The sequence below is a fragment of the Pongo pygmaeus genome, chromosome 17, assembly GCF_028885625.2.
Source record: "Pongo pygmaeus isolate AG05252 chromosome 17, NHGRI_mPonPyg2-v2.0_pri, whole genome shotgun sequence".
Lineage (NCBI taxonomy): Eukaryota > Metazoa > Chordata > Mammalia > Primates > Hominidae > Pongo > Pongo pygmaeus.
This window is the reverse complement of record NC_072390.2, coordinates 47,921,729-47,946,198: the sequence shown is the minus strand read 5'-3', so window position 1 is coordinate 47,946,198 and position 24,470 is coordinate 47,921,729. Positions and strand designations below refer to the sequence as shown.

At 36.6% G+C, this 24,470-nt stretch overlaps 1 protein-coding gene across 4 annotated transcripts in view; it reads left to right on the top strand.

Moving 5' to 3' along the window:
• Window positions 1–4,420: 4,420 nt before the first annotated feature.
• The window catches only part of CCDC178 (coiled-coil domain containing 178), a 515,145-nt gene continuing 495,095 nt past the window's right edge, over window positions 4,421–24,470 (top strand). For all 4 annotated transcript variants that reach the window (XM_054461207.2, XM_054461206.2, XM_054461208.2 and 1 more), the window contains exons 1-2: window positions 4,421–6,656; window positions 7,216–7,335. The gene's annotated coding sequence lies outside the window, so the exon portion shown is untranslated. The remainder of the gene's footprint in view (window positions 6,657–7,215; window positions 7,336–24,470) is intronic.

Genomic DNA, 24,470 nt, shown 5'->3' with positions numbered 1-24,470 from the left:
TTTGTTTTGTTTTGCTTTTTTTTTTGTATGCCTCATAACTTTTTGTATGCTTCATAACTTTTTGTTTAAAGATGTATTTGCCTATCACTCTCCAATTTGAGGGGCCATGATTTTCCCTGTGACCTCACTTCTGCAATGTATGTAAGAAACTTGGTTTTTTTTAGGGTAAAGTGGTGACTTCTAAGCTCTCTATGTGCCCGAGTCCCTCCTTGCTTTCTCAGGCCCAGGAGTGGTGACAGCTTTCATTTATTGGTAGCCTTATAGAGTACACCACCCCTGAGGGTTCCCTTAACCTTGTCACATTTGATAAAAACTGTCTTTATTAGATTTTGCTTAGTGACCTCACTTATGCATTTCATCTATTTCTTGACAGGATTCCAACTAATGGACACACTGTTCTTTATGACACTCATCATCCACCTCCCTCATGATTATTATGACCATTTTGTTTGGCTCGTGTTTCACAGGAAAAATGGAGTAAACCATACTTAATTAGTCATTTGAAGATGATTTTTTATGCATCCCTATAAAACAGGCTGAGTAATATATTGTGAAGTGCACTGATTTGAGTCACAGTTGGGTTTGAATTTAATTCTACTCATTGCAAACTGGGTGGCTCTGGACAAGTCACTTAACTTGTTCCAAATCACAGTTGCTATGAAAAAGAAAGATAATATATATTTTTTAAGAGATAGATTTGAGGAGAGGAAAGTGTACAATCTGACATGTGACAGTGTTCAATAAATAAATGGTAGTAAAACTACTGTAATTATTATTCAGAACTTTTTCAGGAAAAGTAAATCACTGATGAATAAACTTAGAAACTAGCAAGTGATTATGCTCATTGATTATAGAAATAACCATGAGAAAAGACAAGTGTTTCTTCATTTTCTCTTAGTAGTTTTTTGGTGAAAGACAATTCAGGAGACCTAGTCATGAATATAGTCACACACATGTGTATGTGTGTGAATATATATAGACACACATGCATATATATATATAGAGAGAGAGAGAGAGAGAGAAATAGATGCACGCATATATATGTATCTATCTATCTATATATATATATATATATATATATATATACACGTATCTATATGCCTCTCTGTTCAAGTGTATTCTGTATTGACTTGTTTTGACAGTTAAAGAAAATTTTATACCAGAATGCTAGGTTCCTACCATTAAGGGGAAAAAAGGAAAAGTCAAAGGAAATGAAGACTATCAAATATGACAGGATGCTTGCTGACTAAAAGGACTGTTGTGCATGGTAGTTGAAATAGGATTTCTGGCATAGATAATAAGCTTAAGTCACCAGAATAATTTTTCACTACAGGATTTAAATCTATTTCCATGAGGAGTCAGAGATGTAGGAGCCATGCCTGTAACAGTTTCCGAGTCTGCTACTTTCCAAAATCATGATCAATTCTAGGACACTAGATTCAGTTTTAGACAATGCTATCTTATAGGCAATATCTAAATGTGCTAAGACTGTTATGAATCGGGTAACATCATGACTGTCTTAGAGAATAACAATTTAATTTTCCCCAAACAGTGCAGAAATAATATTGACAGCTTATTAAATGACATGAATTTCACAGGCTGTATCTTTATTGAACATTCCCTTTATATTCACTTCTACTTTTACTTTTCTATAACTCACTTCTTCTCACAAAAAATTTAAGGCCAATACAACAAAAATATATAATGAAATACTAATATAATGTAAGTATCAGTAGAAAATCAGGACCAAAGAGTTAAAATAATTGCTTATATTAAGCTTAACGTCTGGTAGACAAGACATAAGGGGCACAATTTATACATGATTTACACTATTTTCTTGGGTTAAACAACTGCTGTCTGATTTGTCCTTGCACTCAACTTCCTTAAACCTTTCTCGCTTTGTCCCTCTCTACCCGCTCCCTCACACTAGCCCATGCACATCTGTGTACACACACACACCCCAGTTTCTTACATAGAATTTTGCATGGGACCATTGAATGATATGGTGGACAACATCATCTGAAACTTTTTAAAATGTAGTAGTATGTTTCATATGTCTTTTTAACATAGTGTTCTTTGATAAATTAGAAAGAGTGATGGAACACAGTAAAAATGACTCTGTAATGTAGTAAGGTAATAATGTTTTAATCAATAATCTGGTGTTGGTTTCATCTGATTCAGAAAAAGAACTGAAAGCATGTCTAAATGGCACAGTACTTTACATCTTTAAAACAACTTATATTCTGTAAATTGTATCCTTTCGGGCAAGCTTTATTAAAACTGCCCAGAGAGAGTCTGAGGCTGTGTTCTCTAATGAAGTGTTGGAGCCTAGGTATTCTAAAAAGCATACAGATTGAGAGCAGATCCACATGCTTTATGACAAGCAGATGGGATGAATTAAAGCTTATGACGAAACTTGAGGCACGCTGGCCTGGATAAATGACTACAACTTACTCAGAGAGGGTGACAACAGGGATATCTGTAGGAATGTTTAGCATTTAGGATCATTTAACATTAGCTTTAGGAAACTGTAATGGTAATCTTTAGCACATAAATGGGGTTAAGATTGTCTCCACATTCTATAACATTTATGAAAAGCCAAAATGGTCTGATTTTGAAATATTTGAAAAAATAGGCCATTATAGCGAAATATCAGTAATACTCATTTGGAACTTCTTACTTTCTCATTGTATATCAGTGTGAGTTACAAAATGAAAATGAATTGGTTGCTGTAAGAAGTAATTCGATGTAAGCAAATTGAATTTTGGAGAACAGCTGCCAAAGACAATAATTTTTAATTTAGAAAAATTGATATCATGTCACTCTTTCAGATATAATTAGATACCAGTTCCAATTACCTACTGTGGACCCTTATGTTCTATCTTAATAAAACATTATTATTAGTAAGTAAGAGATCTTAGCTCATTCTCCATGACAGGTGTGATATACATTTAGTTACCCTAAAAGTGGCTGAAAATAATTCTGATGTAAATTTTAAAAGGAGCATAGAATACTCCTTGTTAAATCTAATTCATGAAATGGTCTAGCATTCTCAGGAAATATATTAAAACATAAGCATGCTCAGGTCCTAAGGACTAATTGGATAAAAGATGGTTAGGTAGAGAAAACCAAGAACACTTGGAAGACAAATGTATGGCTGAACATGTTTCATATACTGAAAGCTTGCTTAGATTTAACTATACGTCTGTCCAATGTCTTTACTATTTTCTTTCTTCCTAAAGTACATTGTTCAGTGTAGGTTGGCAAATGGTAAAATTTGGTTTTTTTTCTTTGAAAATATTTTTAACTCTGCTCCTGAATGATAGTTTTGTAGGAAATGTATTTTTATTTGATTATTGTCTTCTCTCTGCGTGATTATTATATCACTTTATTCTGTCTTTTATTGTTGCTATAGAAAAATTGGATATTTATGTTTGTTCTGCTTTGTGGAAAATCTGGTTTGCTATTTGCTAATAAGATCACCTTGCCTATTGTACAGGAGGAAAAATGTCCTTTCCTTTATACGTTTAGGTTCATAGCTGAGGCCCTTATAACAAAAAAACATATTAACAAGAGAAAAGCATATACACCAAAGTTTTACATGACCCTGGAGTCTTCATAAGCAAATGAATATCCAAAGAAACAGTTAAACCTGAGTGATTTTTCTAGTAGGTTTGATGAAAAGTGAATAGTTGTGGAAAAATATTACACACAGAAAGGGTATGAGCTAATGGTAATAAACTGGGGGAAACTTAACAAGACCTGTTTGGTTGGATTCTTCTCTGTGTCCCTGTGTCTTCAGCAATAAGGAATAAGGATGCTCCTTTCCTCCAGGTATATGAGGGCACCTCCGACATGAGGGTCTTATGACCTGAGCCTGGGGAAGGTCAGAAAATCCTTTTTAGGTTTTATGACCTTCCAGGGAGAGAGATGGAGAGGAAGGTCAGAGTGACTTTCCTGCTTCTGCAATTTTCTAAAATTTCTTCAGCTTAAAAAAATTTAGGGTAGCATGTCCTAAAACCCATCACTACTAGGTTCTTGTTTATGATGATAAGTCTGGTATTGATTTAACTTTGCAGTGTCTGATTTCTGTTCTATTTGAGTTTCAGCCGCAATTCTGCACTGGGTTTACTGAGATACTCCTACATTTTTTAATTTCAAAATACCCACTTTTGTTTATGTGAAATAAGTTAATATGTGTATTAGCTTTCTTTGGCTGTGTAACAAATTACTGTAAGTCTAGCAGTTTAAAACAGTGTCCATTTATTAGCCTCACGGTTCTCTAAGTAAGAAGCCCAAGTGAGGTTGCCTGGGTTGTCTGCTCAGGGTCTCATGAGGCTGAAATCAAGGTGATGGCAGGACATAATCCATAATCTCCTTTTTTTTTTTTTTTTTTTTTTTAAGATGGGGTCTTGCTCTGTGCTCAGGCTAGAGTGCAGTGGCACAATCTTGACTCACTGCCATGCCTGCCTCCCAAGCTCAAGCAATCCTCCCACCTCAGCCTCCTGAGTAGCTGGGAACACAGGTGCGTGCCACCGTACCTGGCTAATTTTTTTGTATTTTTGGTAGGGACGGGGATTCACCATGTTGGCCAGGCTGGTCTTGAACTCCTGGCCTCAACTTATTTGCCTGCCTTGGACTCCCAAAGTGCTGGGATTACAGGCATGAGCCACCGTGCCCAGCCAGGACATATTTTCATTTTGAGTTCAGTGTTCTCTTCCAAGCACATCCAGATTATTTGTAGAATTCAGTTTCTTGCAGTTGTAGGACTGAGGTCCCCATTGCCTTGCTCGCTGTCACCTGGGATCATTGTCGGCTGCTAGAGGCTGCCTGCCTTCCTTGCCATAGGGTCTTGTCAATCTTCAAAGCTGACAATAGAGAATATCCCTTTGATAAATCCCTCTGATGCTTCAAACCTCCGACTCCAGGAAGATGTCAGTCCCTTTTGAGGGTTTACCCAATCAAGGCCAACCCATCCTGGATAATCTCCCTTTTTCAAGTCAATTGTGTCATGTAACAAACTAATCAGGAAAATGAAATCCACCATATTTAAAGTCCTGAGGATTATGCAGGTGTGTATAACAAGGGGTAGGGTCATGGGGGTCCATTTTAGAATTCTGCCTGCCACAACAGGGGTTTAGCAGTTATCAGTGAGTTCTAATTAAGAGAAACTTGTCAATAATGAGATTTCTAGTAGGTAAAGTTTTATTTTATGAGAAAAAATCTAGCTATTGTTTAAATATGCACATTTAGATATTGTGAACCCTCATGAATACATATTTACTGGCATGCAAATGATTCATTTGGTTTATAATTTAACATTGTATTGAGAACAAGCCAAAGTTTAATAATTAATGGAGGGAGATGGGAAAGTGGAGTGCATTCTTGAATCTATTTTTTAATTACAAAAAGAGCTCTGCTTCTGCATATATTAATTTAAGATTAAGACCTTCCACCAGTTTGCTAGTTATTGCTTCCTTTTTTTCATCTTTGGCTGAAAGGATCACATTCCAGGTACGGACTTGCTGGTTTTCCCCTCTTAGAAAGGATTACTAATTAAATTGCCTCTTAAAGTAAGAGACTTTGCTGATTTAACCTTGGCAGGCAATTGCCTGTACTCAGTGTTGCCTGGAAAAATGATTTCTCTGGATGAGAATGCGAATCTTTATTCTGATCCTGTTTTTTTTTTAACTGTCTTCAGTTTATAGTCCAGTGTTTGTTTTCATTCAAGAAGACGGTGAGAATAGTGTAAGACACGACTCTCCTCTGAAGCCTATTTCAGTTCACAGTGTATATTCACAGATGAAGAAACAAAATGTAGGTAATACATTTTGTGCCACTGATTTATGTATTTATTGATCTGTCGCCCAGGCTGGAGTGCAGTGGCACGATCCCCGTTCACTGCAGCCTCTAACCACTGGGCTCAAGCGATCCTCCTGCCTCGGCCTCCCAAAGTCCTGGGACAGGACACGCCTGGCACAGGGGTGTGCCACCACACCCGGCCTGCCACTTAGTATTTTGTCAGAAGGATCAATGCTTCAAAAATTTGTTTTTGAAAGAAACAGACCCTTAGAGAAATGGCTTGAATTAGTCTTGAATTAGTCATTTTCCCCACTTTCAGACACTAGGAAAAGCTCTCCTTTCCTCCTTAACAGTTTGTTGAGGTTTCTCAATACTGAAGTCACAACCAAACCACATGGGGTTATCGCATGGAGTCCTGGTTGTATCGTCCCAAGTAGCAAGAAAGAAAGAGGTCCTGCGGTCCTCCCGAAGGTGGACAAAGTCTGTGATCCCCTCACGTTCTAACCTCACCGTTGTACGAAGGGGCGTTGATTTGTCTCCACTCCTTCCCTCTCCGGTAAAGAGGGAAAGGAGTTGAGTTGGCAAATCTGTTACAACAGAAAGGGAAAGGCACTGGGAGAAGGCGGAGCGGGGGCGTCTTGGAGCGCTGATCGGGCGCCGAAACGCGGGGAGTCTGGGGCCAAGGGCTCGAACCAGGGGGCCCGGGAGCAGCAGCCGCCCGCTCCTCACGCCGCCGCCGCCGCCCCCGCGGTTGCCTGGACACGGGATAACCGACTTGGGGCCTCGACCGCAGCAGAGCCGGAGGGGTGGGCAGGCGCGGGTCCAGGAGACGCGCGGGGAGACGCGCGGAGCCGGTGAGTCGGGGGCGCTTGCGCCTCAGCCCAGGGCGCTGCCGGGTGGCGCCCACTCCCCCTGGCCGCCCGCCTGCGCGACTCCCGCGGGAGAACCAAATGCGATTCCCCGGCTGCCCTGCGGGAGTTAGAGTCGCCTAGTTCTTCACCCCTTCCGGAGGCGGCGGGGAGTCCTTGCCCCGCGCGTTTGAAAACAATTCCCCAAATCCCCAGTCCCATAATTCCCCAGTCCCCCAGTCCTTTTGCCCCCTGTTCCCCTGTCCTCCAGTTCCCCAATCCCCCAACCCCATTCCCCAGTCCCCCAGTCCCCCAGTCCCCCAGTCCCCCAGTCCCCCAGTCCCCCAGTCCCCTAGTCCCCACTGCCGGGGAAAGGGAAGCAGAGTCTCCCTCCGCTGGCCGCCTAGAGGAACTTCATCTTGTCTGTAACTGTGTCTCTAGCGTCTTATTCCTTTAAAATAATTATTTCAACTTTTATTTTGCTTATAAGGCCGCCTTGTGGTGGCTCATGTATTATTCCTTTGAACTGTTATTGATTTCGTTTCTTGATATTTAATTTTTCAAGTGTCTGCTCAATCAAATCAAATACTGAACAACTTCCTGGCGGAGAGGCTGAGAATTTTATACTTGCTTGCTCTAAAGCACCCCAAATAAGATGATCCACTCCAACACCTCCCCTTTACAGGTGAGAAAAGTGATATTCAGAGCTGATTTGTGATTTGACAAAAGTCAGATCCAACAATCTTCAAACTCAGGAATATAAGAATCTCCCGATTGCCAATTCAAAGCATTTTCTATTATTGTTTTCTTGACATTCATCCACTGCTCAACAAATATTTGTGAATTGACTTGGTAGCTTATCACTCCTATTTATCATTGGATAATCTGTTGTGTATTGATTGCTCTCGGCATCTTGACCCAAATACAGCATTCTTGACATCTCCCTCCTACCCTCAAAATATTGTTTCTTGGTCCTGCTCTAGTAATAGGTTTTAGAACACCACTTACCAAGTTTAAGAACTCAGAGACATGACTAGTTGTAAGACAAATCCAAGAATCCAGAGGATTTTCAGCTGTTTATGTTCAATTGTTATTTAGACATTCGTAAGAAACTAGTGTATTTCTATCTTGAATATATAATACTTCTCACTTTATTGTTGTAGTCATAAAGTTTTATTATAAACTATATCTGGCTAATTTCCAGAACTATCGAAAATATGAGTTTGATTGTTAGTCTACCCACTATCCCTGGATGGGTTGGGGTTGCTGCCAGAGCTTTTATCCACAACCCAGACTTCTCTCTCCTGCTCCCACCTCAGATTCAACACAACCTTAGACTCAACTAATTTGTTACCACATCCTCAGAATTTTTCTTCCTGTTCTATATTCCATAGCAGTGAATGGGATAATTGCATATATTCTTCTTTCTTTTATCTTTAGAATGTGAACTTCATTCTCACACTGGCTTATTCCACCAGTCTAGAACCATGATTTCCAAGAGCACTGGACTCATACATTCGCAAACTTGCACCTAAAAAGAAAATCTAGAAACACTCGATGGATTCCTCTTTGACCTCAGTTGGTTCAATTTGCCTGTCCCAAGAGCATTTATGTTGGAGATAAGGTTACTACGATTGGCAGCAGTGTCAGACTATGTGGATGGAGTGGGAAAACAATTACACACAAAAATGGAGCCCTCTAGGAAAGATAATTTCTGGGGGAAAATTCCATATTTCTCTACTCAGAGTTTATCTAGGCTTATGGGACTGAAGATTAATGAGATTAATGAGAATATTGGCTTCTAAAATGCTAGACTGCAGAGTACAGACAACATGGAAAGGAAGATGATGTGTGGTGAATGAGCAGGGAAAAGCAGAAAGATTAAGCAACTGGAATATTTAAAGTAGATGAAGAATTTGTATTGAGGTAATGATATAGGGAGAGAATTGGACTGATTATTTTATAAGCATCTGGGTTATATACCTGGTGGAAAGTTAGTACATCTACAAGCAGATGGTTGCATGTGTGTGAGCTCTAATGGCCATAGTAACTTCATGTCTGTTTTCTGCACAATAACACGAATTCTGTGTGTGTGTGTGTTTGCTATGTGTGTGTGTATGCCGTATATGGCATTTTAAAATCGATGTTGAACTTTTAACTTCATTTATAATGCTGCTGAAATAGAAGAAGACCACTCACATTAGAACAAGCCGAGGCTATTTATTCAGATCTTGCTAGAGGAAGGGAGTGAGCTACTATCACTTGCATTGGACCGAGACAGGGGAGTGGGGAGCTACTATCACTTGCATTGGCAGACAGGGGAGTGGGGAGCTACTATCACTTGCATTGGCAGACAGGGGAGTGGGGAAGCTATAAAGCTTCAGGTATGTTTTGACTGGAGGTTGTTGACATGGGGATACTGAAGGAGGGCTAACTAGAAGCAGGATATTTTATGTGACTGGTCTGAGGATCTTATTTGGCTTTCTCTGCTTAGTCTTGAGTTGGAACCAGGGGCAATAATTAGGAAAGCTGGCAGTCATCAACAAAGTCCTGACTGTTCCAGGCTGATCACTGTGGAAGTTATGGTTTGGCTTTCTGGACTGGTTGATGCAGATGTGTGGATTAGAGTTTTATTTTCATATGTGGTCTGGCCATAGTCCCTTTATATATTCAGTCAATGTTCATAAAAATTCAGTTAGGTAAATTTAAACTTACCCTCATATTAGAAAACTGATATTTGCACACATTGTATTTATGGACATGTAATTTGTTAATGAACTCTAGTTCACTGAATTTAAATTATTACCATGTATTAAGTGGTTATTATATGCTGGTGACTGGACTAAATATTCTGTACACATTATCTTATTTAAACCCTCACAATAACACTGTGAAGTATTGTTATTTTTATCATTTTCCACAGCAAAAGGCTGAAGCTCAAATACATTAACTACCCTTCCCAAGGTCAGATAGCCAGCTGGTAACAGGGCCCATGAGGAACTGAATTCTACATCTAACTGATTGAAAAGCTATGTTCTTTGGCATTTGATTATACTACTTTAATCATGATATGTCTATTTTATATTAGTTTATATCTATGAACATTACCATCTGGCCTCCCTTTCTGGGTACTTACTGAATGTGTGTGTGAACAGAGGTAATTGGAAGACCTATCATATGAACCGAAGGGATTCAACCTGCCCTTAGATCCTGGAAAACCTTTGGATTTAACCACAAACCAATGAACTGGATGAGATACCTGGGCATGTTAAATAAAATAGCAAAGGTGGAGGGGCGACAATATGGTTGAACAGACAGTAAAAGAATACAACCAACAAGTTATAGTGTGCATGGAAATTAGTTATTTGAACATCCCTGTACTGATGGTAAGTTGTTTAATGGACAAACTAGACAATTATTTTTGTTTCTTTAAAAATTTTCTTTGTGTAAATGGGACTTTATTATTTAAATTTGTTTTCCTTGAGGTAAAAACTATCCTCATAAATTGTAACTGTTGAGTCTAAAAATTACACTTGCGACAAATTCTTTGAGAGGCTGAAAAAACTAAGCATTTTTGCTAGAGAAATTATATTAATAAGAGGTAATTACACTTTAATCATCTTAAGTGTTCCATTGCTTACGGACTCCATTTGCTCGGTTTGTACTCCCAGAACAACTTTATAACGGGCAAAGGATATAGCATAACACAGAAACAACACAAGAAAAATATGCATGAAAAAGGACCTAGAGATCCCAGGCACAGGTTTCTTTGTTCTCCCACCTCTGGGTCATGCAGGTGCTCTTAGCCTATACCAGACTGTAACAATTACTGGTGTGCATGTGAAGCACTTCTGTAGCAGCAGACCCAAATCTGCTCACAGTGGAGATCTCTTATAATAAGCGTTTCATATAGACATATTCTAGCTATGTCACCAGCCTTTACTTTGAATGTCTTCCTCCCCCAGGCTCCACTGAAATTAGGTGCAATTATAAATTCAATTATTATTACTAAACAGTGCTGGCAGGCTGATACATCTTGCTTTGAAACAATTCATGGATCCATGGTTACAAAACATCATTTATCTTTAGTTAATACATTTTACAGCATTGGCCAAGGGTCAGTAGCTCTGGAGATAAACTGCAATCAATCCGAACCGGCTAAGATGAACCTATTAGATGCATAGATCATGGACACAGCAATAAATGTTCAAGTCTTTTCCACATTAAAACCAGAAAACAAATAGCATCCTCCTTTGCATCTATATCTCACTTCATGTCTAGCTCTTTCCAGCTCGTATCTGCTCAAGTCCTAGAAAGAGTGGTCTATGCATGTCTTTCATCATCCTCATTCTTTCTGTGCTGGACATCTTGTTACCTAAACTCTGCTCCTATCATTTATGGGAAATGTTTGTGTTAAGGTCATTCATGACCTTCTGCTAGATGAAATGGACCTGTTTGTATTTTTTCTAGTCTTTGTCTTAATGTTGCTTTTTGGAAACTTGACTCCAGGTTGAAACTCCTTTCTCTTGTTTTCTATGACCCCATTCATTTTTTTCCTTCAATTTCTCTAGAAATTGTTAATGTTAATTATTCTTGACTTTAATGTCAAAATTCCTTTTCTTTATTGCTGTTGTTATGTGATCCGATCCAACTATAGTTCTATAATAATAATTCCCAATACTATGTATCCAGTCTCAAACCTTCTCATGAATATTGGACACACATATACCATCGTCATTAAAAAGCACCCATATGTGAAGTTTCAGTGGTCCTCTCTCCTCTACCCACCTGGTTTTCCTCACGTAGATCTGATTTCAGATAGTGGCAGTGTAGGCTATTCATTCATTCATGCCAGAGATATGGGAGTCATTCTAGATCCCTCTTTCTCTGTTACTGCATTTAATTTATCATCAGATCACACTGTTTCTGTCTCTTAAGTAGCATTTGATTCTTTTTCCTCCTTTCCATTTCTACTTCTTGTAGCTTAATTATTATTGTATTATAATAATAAATATTATTATTATAAATAATGTTTACTATGATCACTTCAGTGGTCTTCTTGATCATTTTTTGCCTCTAATCATGGTCTTCTCCAATAAGCCCTCCATGGCATAGCACTTGCCTCTCTCTCTCTGTAGTGTAACTGTCTGTTGACTGATATGTTCCTACAAAAGATTTTAAGTAGTTAGAAAAGGGTCTCATTTATTCTGGCATCATCAGTGCCAAGCATATAATATATATTGAATACTTTTTTGAATGAACAAATTAACATACAATTTAGAAAATATGCATGGGAAATGAGGATATGGTGCTTACATGATCTAAAACAACATTGTCCAAAAGACTTTTCTGCAATCATAGAACTGTGCTATGATGCGGTAGCCTATAGCTACATGTGACTATTGAGTAGTTGAAGGTGGCTAATGTAGCCAAGGAACTGTATTTTTACTTTTTAAATTGAATATGGCTAGTGGCTATGATAGAGAACAGCATAGCTTTAAGAAAATATGCCCCAAAATTGCTCTTTTTTAAAAATATAATTAACTCTAAAGTGGAATAAACTAAAGCTGTTTTTTTTTCTGCTCCAATAATTATGACCACTTTAAACTAAAATTCTGCAGACAGTCCCTCATTCATAGTTCAACAATTCTGTTCAAGAAATATTTTTGAGCACATAATATTTGCCAGGTACTGTGGGTTCAAAGATAAACAAAACAACAATTTCCGCATTTGAAGATGTAGCAGGAAAATGTCACCTGATAATGGAATTTGATTTCTGAAATATTGAAAATTAGTGGAAAATTTGAAAATTGATGAAGACACCGGGAAAGAACATTTTAAATATTTTTTCCCTCTTCCTCCTCCTACATCTAGATTCTGAAGTAGCAGATGAGAGTTAGAATTGTCAAAATGAATCTTATGATGATGAGAATCATTTCACATCCCCATGTGAAATATACATCCCTCCTGAAGTGCAGTGAGGATGAACTTTTGCTTGTTTCTTTGACCTATGTAGTTTTCATTATCTCCTTTCCTTTCTACCTTCTATTTTGTGTCTTCCTGATATCTCAGTTGCTTTCAGATTTATTAATTTCTCTGAAACACAATGTCGCAGACAGCCCCATGTGACAACATGTGGCTCTAGACAGTTCCATCAAACTGTGTCATTCCTGGGGACTGTCTGTGGTGTGATAGCAAATTTTGCATCAGTATGACAGCATTTATAGCCAAGCTAATTTAGATTACTTAGTAAATATTATGCCATGAAATCATGTATAAAATGATATCATTAGGGTCCAAATATATAGTATAAAATGTATTTCTTTACCCACTAATTTGAACATTTCCATAGAAAACTGCTGTAAGAAGCTGTTGGCGTAATTTCTTTGTAATAAATTCCCAATGCTGCTTATTACTTTTGATTTTCTTATTCTCCAGATGGCTACACATTTGCACTCTTATTTGTCTGTTATTTCACTAAGCACAGATTTCTTAGTGGGTGCTATTATTTATTTATATTTATTTATATCTTTGGTTTGTTTTGCAGCAACAAAACCTGTTTCTCTTAATGAAGAATTTAACAAAAATAGGAAATTAGTGGAAAGCTTAATTTTCCAGCTTCATTTAGTACTTCTGAAAAGCTATACTGTTGGATGAATTTTGATTTCTTTACTGAATACTAACAAATTTTTAGAAAAATATTAAATATTGCTTTTATTGAGATCTTTGCTTAGTCATAGTGATTTAAAAGAGTCCAAACATTTATACTTAAACATATTTCAATAATAGAATTACTAATGAAAGCATTACTTCCTTTTTCCCCTATGGCATAATGATAAATCCAGAGTGATATCCATTTTTATTTTCTTTATGAAACGTATAAGAAAATATCTTTCCACACACACACACAAAAAATCTGCTATTGAATTATTGGTCAGTCACGGAGTGGGAAGCTAGTAAGGCGCTTTACTGTTTAGAATGAAACATAATAGGAAATCTTAGCGTTTTATTACATTTTCTCAACTAACAGCTTAAAGCTGTAATTATGGGGAAATAAAACCACATTGTTCAAACTTCACTCTATTCTTCTTTATTTTCTTATTCATTTCAGTCTCATATTTTCCTTCCCTATAGATGGCTTACCGGGCTCTGGTAAAGATCGTTAAGTGGAGGAACATTGAGTGACTAGTGGTGATGGGTTGGGGGCAGGGCAACAGTGCATTACCTGTTTTCAATTTAGTGTTTGAAGGCCTCTAGTAGGAAAAGAAAACTCATGACCTTTTGACAAGGTCGTAATTAAGGGAGAGTTAGTCTTTCCATTTTTATTAAATTTTAATTTGGTAGCTCATATGAACTAGAAGTTTTTTTATTTAGCAACATATGCTTTGTATTAATTCAGTAGTTTGTATTTTGAGGAAGATCATTTAGGGAATCTGGATGAATAAAAATTGGATATACTCTGGAGATGCCATGCCAATGCATGGATATCCTTTTGCAGAAGCAGAAAAATCAGCCCTAGGTAACAATTTTTAATAGAATTTTAGATGTATCCTTTGTGGGAAAACTCAATACTCCCCTCACGTTATCCAAACTTTAAACCCTACAAGGTTTATAAAAATGACTAGTAGAATGGAGTGTTATGCTTTAGAAGAATAAACAGAACTTGGTGAGTGTTAAAATTTCTAAACTAATGTTAACAAACACTGAGTAATTTCTTTGTAATTCAAACAAAATCTCAGAATAGTTGATAATATCAGTCTCTCTTACAAAGGCAATAATTAAACCTCTAAAAGATCATATTTCATATGCTTAATACCACATTAATCAATGTAACTGTGTTCTCAACACAGTTGAGACAGTTACTGTCCTTAACAGACAGTGGATCTGAAAAAGTTCAAGGCAGCTGTTTCTTGATACTTTTAAAAAAGTAATTAAATTAATGGACAAAGCCGTGCAATTAAAAAAAATATTTCTGACGTTTATCTTACAGAGCATCATACATAATCCATAGGTAGAAACGGCATGAAGATAATTTTCCCTTATTGGGAGATTCAGTCCTTCTTTAGATAAGTTACTAGATGTGTTTCTCAAAGAGATGTGTTTCTTTGCTACTGAGAGGGACCTGGAGTGTATAAAATTAGAAGGAAGAGCATCACGGGGTATTGGTATGTGCATCAAGGAGTATTCAATTAGTGTGTGTGTGTGTGTGTGTGTGTGTATGGAGAAGGCATGAGAGAATTATATTAAAAATTGTGTTGGAGAAATCTATTACTACCATCTTTAAGCAAAACTTACAGTTCGCTTAGAAAAACTCTGCTAAAAATGTTTAGGCTCTACTAATATACTTTTGCTGGTATAGAAAGCATGGATCATAGCCCAGAAACTGAGTATGTAAAGAACACCACACTTAAGATTTTTCTCTAAGGCAACTAAATTCCAATTCTGTGGTGCCTTTCTACTAGTTTAGCAGCAAATGTACCCTCAGTCAATCTTGTTATCACTTGTATCCCCCTCCCCATACCCAACCAAACCCTCCTGCCATGTGTCATCTCTTCCATTGAGCGTACCAGCCTTTTCATGGATCTCATAGATCACTGCTGACTTGATGTGGCCCCCAGGCCCATAAGAAGCTGAGTGCAGCTGGGAGCTGTCATGCCTGTGATGCAGCCTGCAGTGCACCCAGCAGTCATGTCTCCAAAATCTGGTCACCTCCTTTGCTGCTACCACAGCCTTGTTGGGCTCACAGACCTCTTCCATCACCACCTCACTGATCCTACATTCCTCTCCAGGATATCCCATGAATTAAGATCAAAGAGATTTCAGACTGCTTCAGCTTTTCTCCAGGCCAAAAACCTTTAGACAAAAAACTACAAAGTCTTGTTATGATATAAAAATGGGAGTAGACGAGCTGCAGGGCTGAATAGAGAGAACAGATGCAATTAATAATTCAATATCTTTAGCTGATAAAATAATGTTTTAACAAACATGGTGCTATTTGGGGTGGAGGAGGGTGCAGTTTGATTACCTGGGAACCTACCATCCTTTATTATGGAGTGGCTCCTAGTAGGAGTATTTATATCACCTGCAGTAACAAGATTAGTTTAAAGTTGTATATGAAAATTTGTGTTATAATAGCTATGTATTTATTTTCATATCTACCAGAAAATATATAATCCTAATGTGAATTGGTATAAATTGACTTAAATAACACTACAGAGAGTAAGTAAAAATAACAAAAAGTATGATGGTGGTATCCATATAACCAGATGTGAATAGCCAGTATGACCTTGTTTCTGTGAAAAATCATGTTATTGAATTTTTAAAAAATTGTTATTATGTTTATAATTGAGAATGCCTATTATTCAGATATTCTAAGGAAGTTGTGAAGAGTCTTAGTATGCAGGAAGTTTTCTTGGCTTTCAACAAAGAAAACGTCCCAAATAATATGAATGGTTAGTTTCCCATGCTCTACTACTCCACTGTTAAAAGTAAAAAAAAAAAAAAAAAAAAGTAAAATCATTTGTATTTCACTTATGTAGACTTCATTCTTTTGGTTTTGAGGACAGTGAATCATCACCGGAGCCATTTCCATTATTGTTGCTGATGTTCTTTTTTTTTTTTTGAGACGGAATCTCACGCCCTTGCCCAGGCTGGAGTGCAGTGGCGCGATCTCGGCTCACTGCAAGCTCCGCCTCCCAGGTTCACGCCATTCTCCTGCCTCAGCCTCCTGAATAGCTGGGACTACAGGCGCCCGCCACCCCGCCTGGCTAATTTTTTGTATTTTTAGTAGAGACGAGATTTCACTGTGTTAGCCAGGATGGTCTCGATCTCCTGACCTCGTGATCCGCCCGCCTGGGGCTCCCAAAGTGCTGGGATTACAGGGATGAGCTCATGTTCATTTTTAAACAATTGTGATTTTAAGCTACTGACTAATATTTTGATTAGTTAACAAACTTAATAGTGCAGCCCTCTATTAGAACAGGTTAGACTATGTTTTGCAAAAGTCCAGCATCACAGTGGTTTAACAAAACAAAGATCTCTTCTTTGATGATGTTAGTGATGTGGTTAAGGCAGCTTTCCTTGATGGAGTCCTCTTCAAGGAGTGGTGCAGGGATCCAGCTTCTTTCACTGTAGCTTTACCATCTGGAACACATGGCTTCTAAGGTTCCATGGAAAGGAAAAGCGCTGGAGAGGCAAAAGGAATGATTTTAAGGTCAAGATCTACTCTACATTCCATTGGCCAGAATTCCAGTTACATGGTCCTGAAACTGTCTTCAAGAGAGGCTGGCAAATATTGTTTTCCTATTTCTGAGAAAGAGGAAATTGTGCAATGAACACATATTGTTACTTCTACCACAATCCCAAAATATAATCCAGAGTAGTTAAGATATAAAAGACTATTTCATCAAAAGTGTTTCATTGTGCATTTCATATAATATTTATTGCTAACGAACAGTTATACATTGACAAAAAATAATGTCTAAGAATAAAGCTCCAAATAGTTTTATTATATTTAGGTTTAGAAGCTGTCAGAGGCTTACTCTTATTTTACTCAAGTAAAGTTGTTGTGGCAATTTTCTGATTTTAGAACAACAAAAGACTATTTTTTTTGTAGATAACTCTTTGTAGGTACAGATATATCTGAAATGATTAATATAAATGCAGTTTCTGAACCAATATTATCTCTTAGCTTTGCTTTTATCATGTCACATAATTATCTAAATACATACTAAACTTGCGTTGAAAACAAAGTTTACATTTTAGGTGGAAGAGAATATAATTTTACACATGAAAGGATTTATCTTTTGACACAGAACGGCTGGAAATAGCATATATAATCTACCTTTAACAGTAATGCTATCTCAAGTTTAAGGTTACTTTTGTTAAGAAATAGCTTCTTTCTTTGGTTCCCAGGGTTGCAAATACTCTCTGTTCTCTAGCTGTAATGACCATTGAAGATAAGTGATTTACAACATGGTTATCTAATTTAAAAAAATTGCTAGATAAAAGTGATTTTTCTTTACATTTGTTATTTCATTAAGAAAGTTTCCCTGAATTAAAAGAGGTTCTTTTTATTTCATGCTTTCCTTTCTCAAAGACGAATGTGTAATATTTATATCATATATTATTTTCTATCCCTTATAGGATTTAATATACACATTCACAACATAAATATGTTATTGCTTTATATGCCATTCTTTTGCAGTTTGCATGTCTCTACTACATTTTGCTATGTGATCATTTGATTATTCTATTTTATTATAACTTCTGCAAAACTTGTTTCATCTTGTTATTGGTTACCGAAGACTGACTTTTGTCCCTTGCTTGCTCTCTCTCTCTCTCTCTATCTCTCCCCCTCCCTCCTTCTCTCCTTTTCTCCCTCTCTCCCTGTCTCCTTCTCTCCTTCTCTTTCTCTCTCAGTTTGTGTAGGGGTTGCCAGTTCCAGGTCGTTAGTTCATCTTTTCTGTTTGGATATTTCATTTTTAGTTACTGATTTTTCTAACTATTTATATATTAATCCAGAAAGTCTTTGTTATCCACGTTTGCAGTATCTTTTCCTGACTTGAGTGATAATGCGGAGAAGCTTTATATATTTATGAAGTCATAGCTCTAAAATATTTTGTGGTTTTAGTGTTATGCTCAAGAATCTGATCTTTTATAAATCATATTTCTCTTGTTCGTTTTGTTTTTTTCCTTTTAAACTTTTAATCTATTTGATTTTGAGACTAATTCTATGGTCTCAAGCACAGACTTTGTAATTCTCCTGATTCCATTCAACCAGGCTTACAATTTAAAGCTTGATTGAAAAATACTGCACACGTTATTCTCATTTAAAAGCATTACTGCACACAATTGCACATGAAAGGGTCCTGAGAACTATTTTTTTTTTACTTTTTTCACCCTAGGAACCCTGTTATATTACCCTCACTCCATCCACTCCCTAATTCTTTTTTTCTTTCTTTTTTTTTTTTTGAGACAGAGTCTCGCTCTGTTGCCAGGCTGGAGTGCAAGTGGGCGATCTTGGCTCACTGCAACCTCCATCTCCTGGGTTCAAGCGATTCACCTGCTTCAGCCTCCCGAGTAGCTGGGATTACAGGTGTGCACCACCATGCCCGGCTAATTTTGGTATTTTTAGTAGTGACGGGGTTTTTCACCATGTTGGCCAGCATGGTCTTGATCTCTTGACTCTTGACCTCGTGATCTGCCTGCCTCGGCCTCCCAAAGTGCTGGGATTACATGGTGACACACTTCTGGGCTAAATCTGACTCTGCACTGCCCAGCGATAGCACTTGGTAAATAGTTTAACCTCTCAGTGCTTTAGGATCTTCTCTACAAAAATAGGGCCAGTAAGCTGCTGAGGAGTAAATGAATAACTGGTATGTTTTAAGTGTAAGCTATCATTTTTGTTTTTCTTGGGTTAAGACTTTTCTAGATATTTTATGTGTTAGTAATATCTCCAAATAAATAAAAACTTCTGGAGGGCAGGAGTTGTCTCATTATTTTCTTATATACCTCCATATGTCTATCAAACATCTGCAGAAGTGTTCAATAATAGTTATTGACATTCTTAAAAATAGAATTGAAAGAAATTTCTTCAGGAACAAAAGCTATGTCATAATAAAACAGCATAGTACTTTCTAATTCACAAAATAGTTTTTTCATAAGAATTTTGAAGCTTCAAATTTATCAAAATTTATTTTACATTTGAGACAAAAAGTACTTATTCAATATAAATGATGTAAGTACTTTATATTTTGTCAGAAAATATAAATGCTTGTAGGATATTCACTGCAAAATTGTTTGATGTAACTCAGAGGTGAAATAATAACACATGATACATGATATTGACCCAGGAAATAATTTAACATCGTGAAAGCTGATTTGAATTGCCTGTCACTCTTTAAGCCTCAAGTAATTACCAGAAGGTGAAAGGCTCATCTCTTTACTCAGACAAATTCTGAATACAGTATGAGATATCTTTGTGGATATATGGGTAGAAACTGACTCTGTGAGTTCTAATTTGATTTATATGAGAAAAATGATATTTAATCTTTCCGAAGATGTGCTTGGCTTTAGCAAAACCATGAGATGTAATATTTAAAGCATCTTTAATCTATTGGATGTAATACAGACATAATATAAAGTCAATAGAACTTTATCAAAGAAAGAGAGAGATTAGGAATCGTAGTTACAGAGTTTAAAGATTTATAAAAGAAATTATTGTAACTGTGTATAGGAAAGATGTGGAACAATGATCTTTTCATGATTTTTTACTATTTTGTAGTACCTTCTGTATTACAAAAAAATCTAGTCTGTTATTGTATAATAAAAAAGATTGTAAAGAAGATATTCTTTGTAAAAGCAATTCTCAAGGCATGGTTTATTCTTGTCGCCTATTAAGTTACTATAAATTTTCTAAAATAAGATTTTTACATTTTGGAACTTAAGTTAAAATAACGGTCAATATTTGACAAGTACATTTTTGGCATTTCTGTCTGCTTTTATTGTTTTTGCTTTATTTGCAAATCATTTTTCTTTATTGTTCTTTGAAATAACTTTGAAAATAATTGTTAAGAATGAATCATAATGATTGCATCTTGAAATCCGGAATATTTTCCCTAGAATCTGTGAGAATATTGACCTATAGTTTATTATAAAATATGAATCTTTTCTATGTTTAAGGCAGGATTATGCTCCTTCACATTAAGAGCAAATATTAAGTCTGGAAGCTCTTTAAAATACGTGTAAATGTTAATTATTTTACTTTATTTTATTAACAATAACTCAAACTTTGATTTTCAAGATCTCATTTTTCAGAAATTTTCCCATTGTTGACAATCCTCATTTTATTATAATACAATTAAATAATTTTATACTCTGTTGGGCTTTGATTATAAAAAATAAAACAGGCAAAGCCCTTGCCCTTTCAGATCTCTTAATTCAGTAGGAAAAGTAACACACGTACACAATTATTCAAGAGACTATAAGTGCAATATGATATTGAATTGATAAGAAAGTACAAGCAAAGAAGAAAGCAAATATGTTTTGTAGTGAGAAGTAAAAGGAAACTTTATATTAGTTAGAGACCTAAGGAAAGGAAGAGTAAAGAGACTTTGCAAAGGAATGGCTTCATGGAAGCAGATGGTTTGTCTTGATGACTGGTGTGGTTAGAATATAGAATGTAAAATAGAGAGGGAAGAGATGGCAGGAATGTATGATTTAATATTTTTATTGTCTCATGGGCATGTAACTTCTATGCCCTGAGAAAAAATTCCTTGCTATTACCAAAAAAGGTGTGTCTGGTCAAATTGATGGATTCCTTGAGGGTGCAAATTGCCTTATTCATCTATTCATCTTTGTTTCCTAAATAAGTCACAGTGACATAAACATAAAGCTACAAGCTAATGTTACTAAAGGAAACAATGGGTGGCCGAAATGAAATAAATCAAGCATTGTAGAATATTAAAGTGGATCTTAGAGAATAATTCAGTTAGGCCAGGCGCAGTGGCTCACGCCTGTAATCCCAGCACTTCAGGAGGCTGAGGTGGGCGGATCACAAAGTCAGGAGATCGAGAATAATTCAGTTAAGTCTCCTAGACATTTCTTTAATCCTTTCTATATCATACTTAATAAATTATTTTATAGCTTCTCCTTTATGACTTCTAGTGATATAATCTTTGCTACCTCATAATATAGCTTTGTTTTCTGTTGAAAAACTGCTTATCAGGAACATCCCATCTCCAGGTGTTTACAGAGATGAGACAAAAAAATGAAAAAAGAAAAAATATATCAGGAACATCTCTGCATGATAGTCAAAATATTTTTCTACTGGCTGTAGAACCACCACCTGTTAATCTGACTGCTGTTTTTGGAAGACAGCCTCTAGAAATGTCGACTTAGACTTGCTCCTCTCTTCTCTGCTCGGCCCCATCAGCCCCAGTATCATCATGAGGGCAGCCATGTTAGTAGACAGCATCCTCACTCCGTCCATGAATGTAGCCAGGGACAGAGAACAGACTCAAGCAGCACAGTACAAGTATCCTGACTTCCCAGCAACAATTGATTGGATCAGATGCAGACACCTGGTCTAAGTAAGGCTAATTAAAATCCTCTAGAGATAATTGGAATCAAGTGTAAGAAAGAGTCAGCTTCTCTTTGGTGGCTGAAGCTTTATACTATAAAACTCAGGAGGTGTCAGCAGCTAAGATTTCTGAAACACGAAAAAGTCAAACTGCAGAAAGAAAATTGAAATGACTATAAAAATAGAATCTGAGGTCACGGCAGGGAGAAAGCTGACAGCATGTGAGTTCCTGTAATTCTGTTTTTCTTAGGGATGGACTGCTGAAATTTCCCAGTATCTTTTCCATAAATATTGTGTTTCAAGTTACAGGATTTTTTTTTTAATTTTTGTTTTTAAATTAATTGAGGACAGTCAATATAATTGGCAATCTGATTTAGACATTTTAAACTGTTAGTAGTGGTTGGTCATTCTACTGCTTCTGTTAATATTCAAATTCCTGTTTTCAGACTTTGGTTGAGATTCTGTCTGTTTCCTGTTTGCTGCCTTGCTCGATTGTTTGTGTATTCTGTGTTCTTATTTGTTATGTTTAACCTTGCATAGGGGTTTAGAAGCTGTGTGGATAAAATATTGGACACTATTTTATTTTTTACTTTCAGTTCCAGGATACATGTACAGAACTTACAGGTTTGTTACATACATATATATGTGCCATGGTGGTTTGCTGCCCCATCAACCAGTTATCTAGGTTTTAAGCCCCGTTGACACAATTTTTATTTTAACTATGTGTTAGGTCCACGACTACGCCAAATGTCATGCCCGGGGTCAGGTTCGAGCCCATGCCAAGATTGGAGGGGAGTGAGTGGATGGGCAGATAACTGAAAGAACACTCAGAAGGCTGTAGGCAGGTGAAATGCAGTTTAATTCAGCAGCTCTCTCATCAGCAGCTCTCTTACGCTAGCTCTCTCATTAGCAGCATTCTCACACTGTCCTATTCTGAGCTGTCAGCTCCAGCTCTGTGGCTCCTGCCACCCCCACGCCTGCACGTCAGCCTCTCCCTTGCCTTTAGGGTCAGCAGCTTAACTCTTTCTCTGGGCCATGTCGTGGCTCCCCTGTGTCTGTATACAAGACGGACAGTTGTGGTTCTCTCTCTCTCTCTTTCTGTGGGTGCCAGCACCATGTCAAGCCCTATGCACAGCGTCAGAAGGGTAGTTATACCTTCTACAGACAATAGTGGCTTAGAACCAAGTATGAACTTACACAAATAGGTTATATAACAAGTGGAGGTGTGCGCCTGTACACCAATCCAGCTGAGTCACGCAGGCCTGGATGTCTGCCTTGGCCTATTCCTTGACTAAAGCGCATCCACGGACCTTACACTATGACATTAAGTGAGTTCAAAATTTCAGCTATATTATAGGTGTAAAGCTGGAAAAAAGCAAGTAGTTATTTTTCAAATATTCTATAGATTAGGAAGTATTTTCCATTGTTAAACCATTTTTATCTTCTTTACAAAAGACATGTAGACTTCTAACTAATATTGGGCATATTTGGATAAAGTGAATCAGCTAAGCTATAGATAAAACCAGTAAAAGTAAACAAGTGAATATGATTTTTATAATTACTGGAAGAATACCAATATATTTGCACTATTTACTGGAAAAGATAAAGGAGGGAATAATGGCTAATGAAATTATTTAAGATGAACTAAATACTTTTGTGAGAATAGGAAAGTAGTTTATTATTAATTGCATAGCTATATCAAAGCTATTAAATTAATGTAGATAAAAAGAAACAATATGACGAAGATAAAATCTATAAATACAGATAAGTATTAGGTTTTACAAGAGTAGATGGCACTTACCATTATTGACTTTGAGGCTTTAATTTTTATGGGTGTTTGGAATGAGTTTTCTAAGTTGTCTAGTTGCTAACTCTAGTAATTATTTGTGGATTTGAGCAATGGATGATCCAAACGGATGCTTTTTTCCATTAAAAAAATCAACATTTTGTCAAATAAAAAACATGGAATAAAGTAGGAGAAGATCTTCATAATGCAAAGAATTAACAAAGTATTTTATCTAGAACTCTTGAAGGTAAAACACACACACACACCAACATGTGTTTCCCCACATGCCTGCCCTAGAGATACTCTAGTGCTATACACAAAGAAAAGTATACAAGAATCCTTAAAACAAAATTGGTTACAAAAGGGAAAATATTTAAAAACAATGGAAGTGTTTATCAATAGGAGAATAGATATACTAATACAATAAAATTCTATACAGCAGTGAAAGAATACAATATAGCTGCATGTGGTGACATGAATACACCTAAAAACGTGCTCTAAATAGGAAAATATTATGTCGAATTTTTTTACAGTATACTATTATTCAGATAGTTTTAAAGCTAACCCAACACTACACAGTATTTTGTTTGGAGGACATACATGTGGTAAAAATATACTGAAACCATTGGATTATGATTTTGATGGCTGTAATTTCTGGTGAGGCAAGAAAGGAAATGTGACCACTGAGGACTAAATCGGAATTTAAATTGTATTATTAACTATTTTTTTTAGGCTGGGTTATAGGGTACAACATTATTTTTATACTGTTATGCAATTTTTCACTATAAATAAAACAAGACAATTACCAATAAAATTGTGAGAGAAAATGGGTAAAGTGAGGTTTTCTGACCAGAATGATAGATCAGAATTTTTGCTTTAGCTATGAAGAAGCAAACAAAATTAGAGGAATATAGTGATTTGCTGAGATGCTAGCATAAGAATGGTGAAACAA